This window comes from Mchenga conophoros, linkage group LG7 (genome assembly GCF_057382185.1).
Source record: "Mchenga conophoros isolate Kocher_MC1m ecotype Shallow Benthic linkage group LG7, M_conophoros_male_GT1.1, whole genome shotgun sequence".
NCBI classification, from domain to species: domain Eukaryota; kingdom Metazoa; phylum Chordata; class Actinopteri; order Cichliformes; family Cichlidae; genus Mchenga; species Mchenga conophoros.
The window spans coordinates 40581706-40593780 of NC_140532.1; the positions used below are offsets into that span (position 1 = coordinate 40581706).

General features: G+C 39.3%; 1 protein-coding gene across 1 annotated transcript in view; it reads left to right on the top strand.

Moving 5' to 3' along the window:
* The window catches only part of LOC146570669 (matrix metalloproteinase-17-like), an 88204-nt gene that overhangs the window by 58149 nt on the left and 17980 nt on the right, over positions 1-12075 (top strand). The gene's annotated exons all lie outside the window — the stretch shown is intronic.

Genomic DNA, 12075 nt, shown 5'->3' on the forward strand with positions numbered 1-12075 from the left:
ACTTTAAATTGCCAAAGTACTGTACGTCAAGGGCCCCTTCAGTGCCTGGGTGTCTACTTTCATTGGTTATTCGATCTCTGCTGGTTATTACAAGATCTTGACTGCCAAACATAGGTGACCAGTGTTTGCAGGTTCCAAACTGTGGAATTACTTTGATGTCAAAAAACAGTTTTTGTACCAGGCCTAAATGTTTTTATTTCTTCTGTAAGGGGTTAACACAAAGCACTGGGTAAGTGGCAGTATGAGGTATTCTTGCCACTTTCTATTTCCTTGATTTCATGTTATCTGAGTAGTTTGAGGGATAGCGCTATGTAATCTCTACTACGTAGGTGGATCACTTCTTACTATGAACATACTGACCAATCAATTATCTGGAAAACAAGGTCACAATTCCTGGAAGACCACACGGATCTCTCTGCACAGTAGAGTTTTTAATGTCTCTTTGTTCCCCTGATAACCATCATTATTAAATATAGATTCTTACACACACCCTTACTCCAATATTTATTTATTCTGTAGGCAGAAAACAATTTTACAGATATTTTGTTGTCCTATATGCATTAATATATGATCATAAAGCAAGATACCTATATTCAAGTTGCTGTAGATTAACCCAACATTTGAAGTCTATATTTAATCATTGCTCTCACACCATTAAACACTACTGAGGCTACATCTGAAAGAGCACCAACTAAAACTCTCCTTCAAACAGGCTAAACTTTATTAACATAGTAGCCGTTTTAGCAAACATGGTGCTTAAAGTGCACCCTTTTAACGCTATATTATACAGTTGCTCTCCTGCCAATAAACTTAGCAACTGACTTAGCAAGTTGATAACCAGCTTTGTGTGACCACTTATCCTAATTGCCAATGTTAGGGTAAGTGAAGCCAAATAGCAGAAGACATCCTGTGTATACTGAAATCAAATTGTAGTACAGGGCTCTGGATGTTGCCACTTGTTTATAATTGCCAAACTGATTAGCAATTTGCTGGTTATTGTAAACCTTCTAGAAATCAACATCAAACTAATTTGCTTATTACTGGCTGTTTGAACTCTGACACTTCTGCATTCACCTCAGTTCAAAGGAAAAGAAAATGGCACTCTATTATTTACTGGCTGTATATCGTGTTTCATCATTATTTATTTGTTTGTTTGTCCTGTTTCAGTTCACTCCCTATTTAAGTCATTATCAAAATGGATTATTAACCTGAGTCACATTGATTATTAGCTGTTTTCCGATGTGTTAATACTGTCACCACCACACATTTAGCCAGTGAAACATGTTCATCCAGTGTGTTTCTTGCTCTGAATTGTGTGGTTTAATAGATTTGTTTATGCAGTGTCCTCTTGAATGATCTGGCCAAATTTCTTTCATCAAACAGTTTTCAAAGTGCTTGATTACCCGCCAAGGGAGATGTGGGAGTTTGAAATGAGGACATGTTGACAGTGGCTCCGAATGGAATTCAATCAGCTTTGCCAATCAAAAATAAATGAGCTCATATTAGAGATATCCGTCATTCTTAGACAGCTCTGGAAAATCTCGCCCAGTGTTTTGTCTCAAATTCACTTTTTCATTATTCACTCATATGTTCATTCATTCACCTTTCTTCTTGTTGCACTTTTGCTGAACCATATGTGTCTTTGTTGTGTTATGAATATGTGTAAACCTCAGACTCTATGCTGTGTGTGTGTGTGTGTGTGTGTGTGTGTGTGTGTGTGTGTGTGTGTGTGTGTGTGTCCCCTCACAAATTAAATATTTGTGTGTACTATTTTTTTCAAAATAGTCGCCACAAGGTCAAGTTCCCTAAACATGCCAGTCACTTAGCATCATCCTCATTTTACGTCCAACGTCCTTAGCTTGAAAAAAAAAGAAAAAGAAAAAAAAACAGAAAGTAGATCAGGTTGGCAAGTGGGAAAGCATTAAAGGACCTCTCATCTGGATGAAATAAGCGGATGGAGCAATCAAGTCCACTGAATGCATCATCAGGCAGGGACTGTCCCAGCACGGTCACACGAATGACAGCATAAATCATTAACTCTCCTTTTCTCTGACTTGCTTTCTTTATTCGTCCTTTCATCTGCATGACTGAACTTAAAATGACCTTCCTCTCTCCTTTACTCTATGCCTGCATCTGTCCCTTCTTTATGAAAGATGAATGGACAGTAAAAACTGATGAGAAGGGGGGGTAGAAAACATGTGATAAATATTTGGCACAATTGCTTCACACAATCCTCCAAAATGACTTGACCGTATAGAAATGTTCGCCAATCAGAAGTCTAGAAGCCTGGGAGGGAAAGAGTAAACAAAGATGGCGCATAGAAACAGAAATGAGTCCTACGTGTGGACAGACAGTGAGGTGGAATCATTCTTCAATATCAATATCTTTTCCACAATTCTGAGGAAAAAAAGTCAGAATTCTGACTTTTTTCTCAGAATTCTTTTTTCTCAGAATTCTGAGATAAAAGTCAGAATTATGAGAAAAAAAATCAGAATTCTGAGATTAAAATCAGAATTATGAGAAAAAAAATCAGAATTCTGACTTTAATCTCAGAATCTAAGATTAAAGTAAGTTTTTTCTCAGAATTCTGGAAAAGAAGAAAAAAAAGACATGCCCTTTTTTTCCCAGTGGCCCTAATCCTCTTCCATACCCAACACACAGAAAAAGTTGCCTTTCAAAAATACCTGTGTTTGTGTGGACGTAGCCTGAATCTAACTAATGCCTATCATTGTAGACTCTCTACTTTACAATATAAAGGGGCTTGAGGCAAATGTTAATGTGAGACTATATAATTAAATTGAATTGAATTAATGAAATAAGGGAAGCAAGCCTGAACATAACACACCCAAAATAAAAGATTATCAAAATAAAGCAGGAAGTAGCAAACACTGAGACATGGAATAAGACATGCAAACTCGACAGAACTAAATAAAGGCCATGGAGAGAGAACACAGAGGGACTAGACAGACACAGGGATTTGACTGGTGAAACAGGGATCTCAAAAGATGACAGCTAAATATTATATAATCTAATGAGGAACAAAAGCAAAAGTAAACTCAGAAGCACTGGGAAACAATATGACAAAGGATTAAACAGAACTTAAACACAAATCAACTCACAAAACTCAAAATACTGATTGTTGGTTCCTCTTGGTGAGCAGTTGGCAAATGTTTGCAGACAAGTCAGCATCTTCCATGAAAATTATGGGCTGCTGTGGTTATTTACCAATGGCCATTTGGCAGTTTGATGCACTACCCTCTTTGCCAGTCGTCACTGGGTGAAATTGGTTGCACTCTCCAATGGTCACTCACCACAACTGGTGTCTATTGTCTTGGGATGAGGAAAAATTCCCTAAATCTAGTAATTGTCTAGGTTTAAACAAGCTCTCAACTTCTTGACCAATACTTTCGCTACCTTGGGCATCACATGCTGGTTTTTTGTCAAATGCCACCCGTGTGTCTTCGTTACACAAGTCTGTTTTTCAGTGTAGCGTTTTAGAGACCGCTAAAGTCAGGTAGCTGAAGGTGTGGCACAGTTTTCTCAACCAGATCCATCCCATCTAGAGCTTTGCGTTTTGCACATAGTTTTGCTTTTTTCCACTTGCAGATTAATTTCTTTTCATTTACTTGTTTACTACACTTAAACCACTACTTATTGAATGTAAGGGGAAGATTATTGTTTGGGTTAAAACATGCTTTTTCAAAACAGAAACCCTTCAAGTTGAAAAATGACGAGCTGGGATTGACAGATCTATTTTACTAATGCCATAATCCATTGACTCATGCACGGCTGCCGAAGGACAAGTTGTGCGTAACTGAAACACGCAAGCAGCTTTGACAAAGCAGCATTATTTGACATCGCAGGAATGAGAACAGGCTGTTTTGACATAGAAACTATTATACAATGTCTACACAGGCGATGTAGTGACAGCAATGCATTTGTACTGCACCAGCTTTAGTGCTGTGTCTATGTATATACAGGATGCCTTCAGGGACAATGCTGAATGTAGTTCACTTAATAAAAAGTATAAATGGGAGCAACCAGTGCATACTTTCTGGTGAAGGCACAGTGTTACACGGAAGTAGCTGTGTAAAGATTGAGAAAAAAAGAAGTTAATGAGAAAATCAAATATGACCTTATTTCACACCTGCAAACTCGCACTTACTGTGTAAAGTGGTAGTGCATGTTGAATTGTCAGCTTTGTTTTGGCGTGTAGTCTCTGCAATTCTATAAGTGTTTGTGATGACATAAAGAATTATCCACCAGTCTTGTCAGTCACCTTAAATGAAATGCGGTTTCCAGGTGGTAAAAAGTTTAGTTCGTCACAGATCTATCTCCCATCAAATTGTGTTATTGAAGACTCGTGTTCCCTCACTTGTTCCAGCGAAATGTTAGGAATCAAATTAACTTTGATTTGTCTAATTATATCTGCTCCTTGTGGGTATTTGATGTCTGCATTTAGTCTTTTGTTTCTAATAAAATTGCAAATAGTTCCTCAGCAGGGGAAGAGTAATTGTTACTGCCATGCTGTGTATACCACCATCTGCTAAAACGTCCCTGAGGCCAATAGATAGAGTGCCAAAAGTTTTTTGATGTGTGAGGATGCTATTATTCCTCCTCTAATTCCAAGTGAAGCCTTTTCCCTTCCAGGAAAAACAGAATCACACAACTTGGCAGCCTCTACCTATTCTAACTTTTTATCACCTTACCCTCAGCATTCCCAAATAGAGTATCTGCTGGATGAAAGATGAATTCATGACAAACTTTGACATGAAAACCTCTTCCAAGGCTGGAAGCAAAATAGTGTAAGCAAACAGAATTTATGAAGCACCTGCCCTCACAATAGGAGCGATTTTGCCGCATAGAGATAATGATGCGATCAGTGTGCTTCTCGGGGTTATGTATACATTATCTTGTGAAATGCACTGTACAGAAAATGTTAGTTATACTATATGCACATGACAAACCAATACTTTATGTGAAGATGCTTCACTATGCGGGTAGCTCCTATGGGCTGTTGCCTGGGAACAAGCAGTCTGCAAGCACAAAAATAATCACTTTGTACTTATAATCAATAGCACTAATAAAAAGTGCTTGACTAATTTAGATAGTATTGTTTGTAATTGTTCCATAAATAACCTCTTGCTCATTTACATTGTGTTCAGGTTTTCCATTAAACATCAAAGATACACAATGCAAACATACTCCTATGTTTGGTATATTATTAAACCAAATAAGAAACTGTACTGAAGCTCCAAATGTCATGGCAGATTGTTGAGAGTCCAAAAATTCAGTGTGTGTTTAGACATCATTTATACTGAGAGTGAACTTCTAGACTGAATAATAAGTGTCAAAAATAATGAAATGTGCACCCCTGAACCCATTAGGGAGCTGAAAGCAGTTGTTGATTTAAGCACAAAAATTGGTCCACGCATTTAGGATCACATTAGCAGTGTGTACCTTCCCCTGTCAGATGACTTGTTATATAATGGTGGATAAATTGTATCTAACTTCAGATACTCATTCGTCCAAAAGTGCTCTTTTTTTTTTTTTTTGAGCATTCACAATGGAAATTTTAAACTGTTTAAAAAATTGCACTGAATTACATTACAGTACATTACATTGTGTGGTCCAAAAACCCATACTAACTGCGGTAGTTGTGAATTAAGAAATAAGGCCCTGGCCACACAGGCCTAGAAAGCAGTTGGCATCGCCCTGGCAAATACCAGTTGCTAGGGAATAATGACTCTTCCCAGATCACTTGCGACTGATGCTAAAGGCTAAAATTGTGATGTTTTGGAAGTCTGAGTAAAAGTTGTTTGGAGAACGAGGGTTATAACTGTGCTTCCATATGAAATTTATTAAGCTGTATTCATTGGCAAGACTTGCATAAAAGCACGAACTGAATCGTATACATCATAAATCTGAACTTAGATACTGGAGTGTTTTTTTATTTCACCCATAATGCTGGGTTAACATATTTTCATTCTCATAACTGTCGTCCACAAGAAAGAAGAAGAACAAAAAGATTCAGCACCCTCGGGATGCATTTTGACCTCAGCCTGGAGGCTTTAGATGGTGATTTGATTGGTGTGTGAGGCTGTCTAACCCAGCTGGTGAGTCTGTGATGGGGCCAGGACCTCTGTGGATGTCCCTCCTTTGTTTTCTGCTGTCAGGGCTGCGAACCATATGTTGCAGGACAGCAGCTCAATCTGCTCCAATTAGACCTCCCACCAGGCTGTTGCAATGGCAAGGCAAGCAGACGATGCTGGTAGTGTGGCTTGAGCGTGTGTTTGAATGTGTGTGTGGAATGATGGCAGAGGCATCAGCAGCTGCGTAGATGTAGGTTTGGTTAACAGGAGGAGAGGTCAGCAGTGGGGCCTCACCTTTATGACTCAAATTCACTCATAACCTGCCTCCAAAAAACTATCCATTTGGTTAAAAAGCATAATGGTGTTAACAGTAAAAAAAAAAAAATATATATATATATATATATATAATATGCATTACAATATATTTTACGTGCTAATGTTGGGAATGCCGTTGATTTTTGCCTGTAATAAATAATTCAGAGAGGATTATTGTGTACAGAAAATGGCCTTTTTCCTGCACTGTGATGAATTTCCTCAAGAGCAAACTTTGCATCTAGTGCATTAAGATTTTTCATCTGTAAAGCAACAAACTACTTTTTTTAAGCATCTAAAGAGGAAACTCTTCCTGAATGTCTCTAATCAGCTCCCCAAAGAAAGTCAGAGTCGATGAATTCTCTTTTCTTCTGTGGTGCTGGGTGCACAGTTCAGCTCACGTCCAGATTTTAATGTTTTGTTTAGCTGTTAAAATTGCCTTCTCTAACACATTGAAGCTGCCAGGCTGGTGTTGTGAGGCTCAGGGAAAAAAGTTAATTAAAAAGCTCTTAATTTCTTCACGTCACACTCTGCCAGTCTCCCCCTTGCTGCTATCTTGCATCCCGCTCTAGCGTCATCAGCTTGCCTAGCTTGTCTCCAAGGCATTGCTTAGCTGATGCCGGTATCACTGCTGAACTACATATCCGTCTGCTTGTAAGACAACAGGCAAAGCTATCAGAATCATAAATTGTTGCTCTTAGCAACTTTTTCAGAGGCGTGATAATCCCTTGGGAAGATCTAAGCGTGTTAGGTCAGCCCACAAGGTAAAAAATGAGTGTTGGCGCTTCAGCAGATTGTGGAGCTATGTAATTGTCTTCAGAAAAATGAACATTATCAGACAAATCCGTATCTGAGTAATTGCCTTTGCTAATTCCTTTCCCCCATCTCCCGGTGCATTGTTCTCAGCGGGACCCTAAATCTGGGTCTGCTAAGGCCAATTCCTAATGTGTATGATGCTGCTGAATAGTGGAAATTAAGCACCACATTTAACAGGCCAGTTCACCCCTGCTGTGTAGATGGATGGTTCTGGCATCCATTAGGAGTCGTGAGAGGTGGAATCTCGGTGAGATCAAATAAGCGGAGGTCTGGAAGTGCTGTTTTTGCTTTGACAGGCAGCAGATTGCTTGTATTAATTATCACTCAGCCAGCAATCTGCTTCTACAAACTGATTACCCTGACTAAAACAAAAGCATCATTAGGCAGGTGAATTTTTCATGACATTCAATTTTTTTTTCTGTGTGTGTGTGTTTGTGTGTTGGGAATACATGCACACATTCTGTGTACTGTTTATGTTTCTGTATGAGGAATGGTTGGCATATTGGGCATGTTACCCTATTTTTGTTGTGTCTTTTCCAATGATCGTTACACTTTATTTTACCCGTCCTCCTATTGTTTTGTTGGCAGCAGAGAGGAGGGGAAGTGTATACTTTACAAGCTCCAAGAGAACAGAAAACATGAAAGAATCATTGAAAATATCAAACTCTAGTCTCTCTCGGCTACATTGTGCTATTACATTCATAGAGCATTATTTGAAACTGCAATTTAAAGGTTTTTTTTTTTCTTTAAACCTGCTCTTTACATTACAGCGTGCCTTATCTGTGCCCTGGTTTTCAAACCACATTTCCAGACTGATGTATGTTAACAATAACATGTTACTGAAGTAAAATACTGAAAAGAAAATGGAAAAAACCCACCAAACAATGCTGCGGAACAATTCAGTGCCGGGAAATACAAACAGGATCAAATTCCACAGACAATAAACAAACGATAAAGTTAGAACAGGTACACGTAACAGTGGGATGGTGTGAAAGAGTTCAGCAATTATAAACTTTGTCCACTGGAGTATTGTATTGCACTATTTATTTTTTCCTTTAGAGTCAACAAAATATAACTAAAAATCTTCTCTAAAGCAGCCGCTTCACTTCATATATGTATTTGTATCAGAATTCAATGTGTCATAGAAAACATACCAATATAAAGAAGGAAAACACACGAGAAAGCGTTTCATTCTGCGTGTGGTTGTGTCTCTTATCTGAGTGTTCAGTTTGTCTGGTTACTAACAACTCGGTTTGAATAACTGGAGCAGTGGACGGGGCTTTCGGGGCTCACCGATCGTATTGGAGGTCATTAAGGGATTACAGTGTTCTGTGCTAAATGTGATGTCACTGTGTGATTACAGTGATGGATGTCAGCTTGAGGAGCAGCAGATATTTGGAAGAACGTTCTGACCTCTGCTAGAGAGATATTTTTTTCTTCTGGTGTGGCCCAAACAAGGGAAAGCGTAGCATTTTGCCTGGGTGGACTGAATTTTGGCTGTGAGCCAATACCATTACAGACAGTGTGGAAGTCCTGAGCATGAAGTGCATCCTCGCAAAACCTTTTTAGTGATTAAGTCAGTAACCTCAGAGAGGATTGTACTTCCTAGGAGCACAATATTAGAAATTTAATGATGGGAAATAAAACATACTGACAGAACACGAGGCAAAACATGGAAATGACGGAAGCGTTGAGGGGGGGAGGGGCATATACAGATATGCTACTTTGTTAGGTACACTTTGTAGAAGCAGCTTGGGCCCCTTTTCTTCATGGCACAGATTCAACAAGATTGAAACATTTCTCAGAGATTTTGGTGTATATTGACATGATATCATCACAAAGTTGCTGCAGATTTGTCAGCTGCACATCCATCATGCAAATCTCTCCTTCACATCTCTAACATGCTCTATTGGATTGAGATCTGGTAGCTGTGGAGGGCATTTTGCTCCAGCAAAGTCATTTTCATTTTCAACAAAACAGCTTTGTGACATGGTGCTTTATCACCCACAAGGAAATGGATACACTGTGGTCATAAAGGGATGAACATGGTCAGCAACAGTACTCAGGCAGGCTGTAGCATTTAATAACGCTCAACTGCTTCTATTGGCCCAAAGTGTGCCACGCTTTTACTTTGTCTACACCAAATTCTGATCCTACCATCTGAATGTGACAGCAATAATTACAACAGTTTTTAAAAAAATTTTAAAGCCTGTGAGAAATGTAACCTCAGTTTCCAGTTCTTAGCTAACAGGAGTGGCACCCAGTGGTCTTCCTCTGCTGTAGCCCATCTGCTGCAAGGTTCAGCATGTCATGCATTCAGAGATGCTCTTTGTCCTTCTTTGGTTGTAATGAGTTGTTATTTGAGTTGCCTTTCAGCTCAAAGCAACCTGGCCATTGTCCTGTCACCTCTGGCATCAACGAGGCATTTTCATCTGGAGAGCTGCAATGCACTGGATATTTTCTCTTTTTTGTGAACCTTACAATGGCTCTGTGGAAAAATCCCAGTAGATCAGCACTTTCTGAACTATTCAGACCAGCCTGTCTGGCACCAATAACCATGCCACAGTCAAAGTCACTTAAATTGCCTTTCTTCCCTAAATCACCTTGTTCACTTTGAACTTCAGCAAGTCATCTCGACTGTGTCTGCATGTCGACATGCATCGAGCTGTTGTGTGTGTGCTGATTAGATAGTTGTGATGATGTTAACAACTAGTTACAGGTAGCTAACACATGAGTTAGTTCTTTTCCAAAAATAAGTTGTTTCAGGGTATTTACCCAACTTCCAGATGTAACTAATCAGTTTGAACTCTAAAGACTGACCTGACACTTAATAAAATGGATAAGTTAAGGGGAAACATTGTCAACTGTATTTAAAGATAACATTTATTGTGATACAGAAATTAATGAATCTCTAAGATTATTCTTTTCATAGTGACAGAAGAGCACTGAGATTTAAAGCACACTTGTTGGAGGCTGATTGGCTCGCTGAAGGCGGGCAAGAGGATGATTGGGCTAGAGTAATGATGTCGGTATTGACTTTGACAGTGTGGGAAAGTGGAAGTGGTGTAAAGAACAGACTAGCAGTCGAACAACCAGGAAAGCAGGCAAGTGAGTGATTACACGTTTTCATTACTAAACTTATGCATAAGCTTCACCGTGTTTAAATTAGCAAAAGATGGGAAGAGGATCGTATCAAAGTAAACCCAGCTAGAATAGCACTGAGTATTTTATGCTAACCCTAAAACTGCATACTGTTTTGTGGCAAACACGTCTCCTATGTGCATTCATATAGTCCAGTTACAAATAGTTGTATTTATGCTATGAGTGACAATGATTGAGTTATTACAAGCTATTTTTGGTCATTAAAAGAGTAAAATTAGCTTAATTACTAAATCTTGAGTGAGGGATTTGTGACTAGTTGCAAAGACAGCAGGAAGTACTGATTATAGATATTCATGCTATTAACATAGGCTGACTTTAGGGCATCCACTAAGGAGCTGTGATGTTTTTTATGGATCTTCTTGACCAAGATCAAAGCAACAGAGTCCTGTGATCCTCATCTTTGTGGACTGGAGAACTGACAGTCAGGAGAGGGTTGAAAGGTCTACCAAATGAAGCTATTAATTTCTATTCTCAGCTCCATGCCATGAAAGCATTTGGACTGATAAAAAAGCTGCTTAATGGGTCAGTGGTGAATCTGGAAGAACAAAGATTGAATCCCTAAGAATGTAACAGTCTGAAGAGCCATACTGAATACTCTCTCTCTCTCTCTCTCTCTCTCTCTCTATGTGTCTCAGTCTCTGCTTTTCTAAAATAATTTGGTGCATTCACACAATCCTTGCCTCTCTGACTTTGTCCTCAGTCACTATGTCTATTATGTCTGCTTCACGTGGACCTTAAATGCGATGACATGGTACATACTGTGCTCCGAGTCCCTGTTCTCCCTTTCTCCCTCACTCTCTCTCCCTTTCTTTCCTTCCTATTGTTCACCTGCAACATGTGCTTCTGTAGATTAGAGTTGGCATCTGCCTCCTGACCACCCCAGGTGAATACTGTAAGCACGAGTGCGTGTCCCAGGCCGTGGCCGACCTATGGTTTACTGAATGCAGACTTGCGCACATAGCCACCAAGGAACTCTGAGCTAGCTTGGTTTGACACGGTACCTCTTCATATTTTTGGAAATCTAAATCTCTAAGCCCCAGGTTCTGTCTTGCTTCACAGAGTCAGACAAGGGGTTTGGGAGGATTTTTCTTTTTATGTTTTAGCTGAAGATGGAGGGAAGGTGCTTTAATAGCCTGCAGCCTCTTTAGGTGTCTTTCCGCACTAAGATTTTGATTGGCGGCCCAGGGACTCAGGCAGTATTACCATAGTTATCTCACTATACCACACACCTGCAACACTCAGAGCTTCCTGAGCTGTCTGTCATGCCTCTCAATTTGCACCACAAGTTGGACAAAAAAAAAAGAAAAGGGTCAATTAAGGGTGCAGACCCATAGCAGAAAGGTCACATTGGCGACCATCGCTGTGGATCTCTCCAAAGCAATTTACCAAAAAGTCTTTCATGCCACCTTCTCTGTCACTGAATGCTAATGCTAATTGAACATGTGTGACCAATCAAAACAGTCTGTTGGCCATGGAGGAAGAAGCAGATTATCCATTTACACATGATCAGTGTCTGCAGCTGAAGACCTAGAACAACTTCTTTATAGCAATCTGCAAGCTGTGACATTACACATTAATTGATTATCTCGTCATAAAATCAAATGCAAAGCAGCAGTAAATCCTTCCACAAATGTACTTGAAAAACAAATGGGAGTGGTCTATTATTATTTTAGTCAACTGTTACAAAAATTAA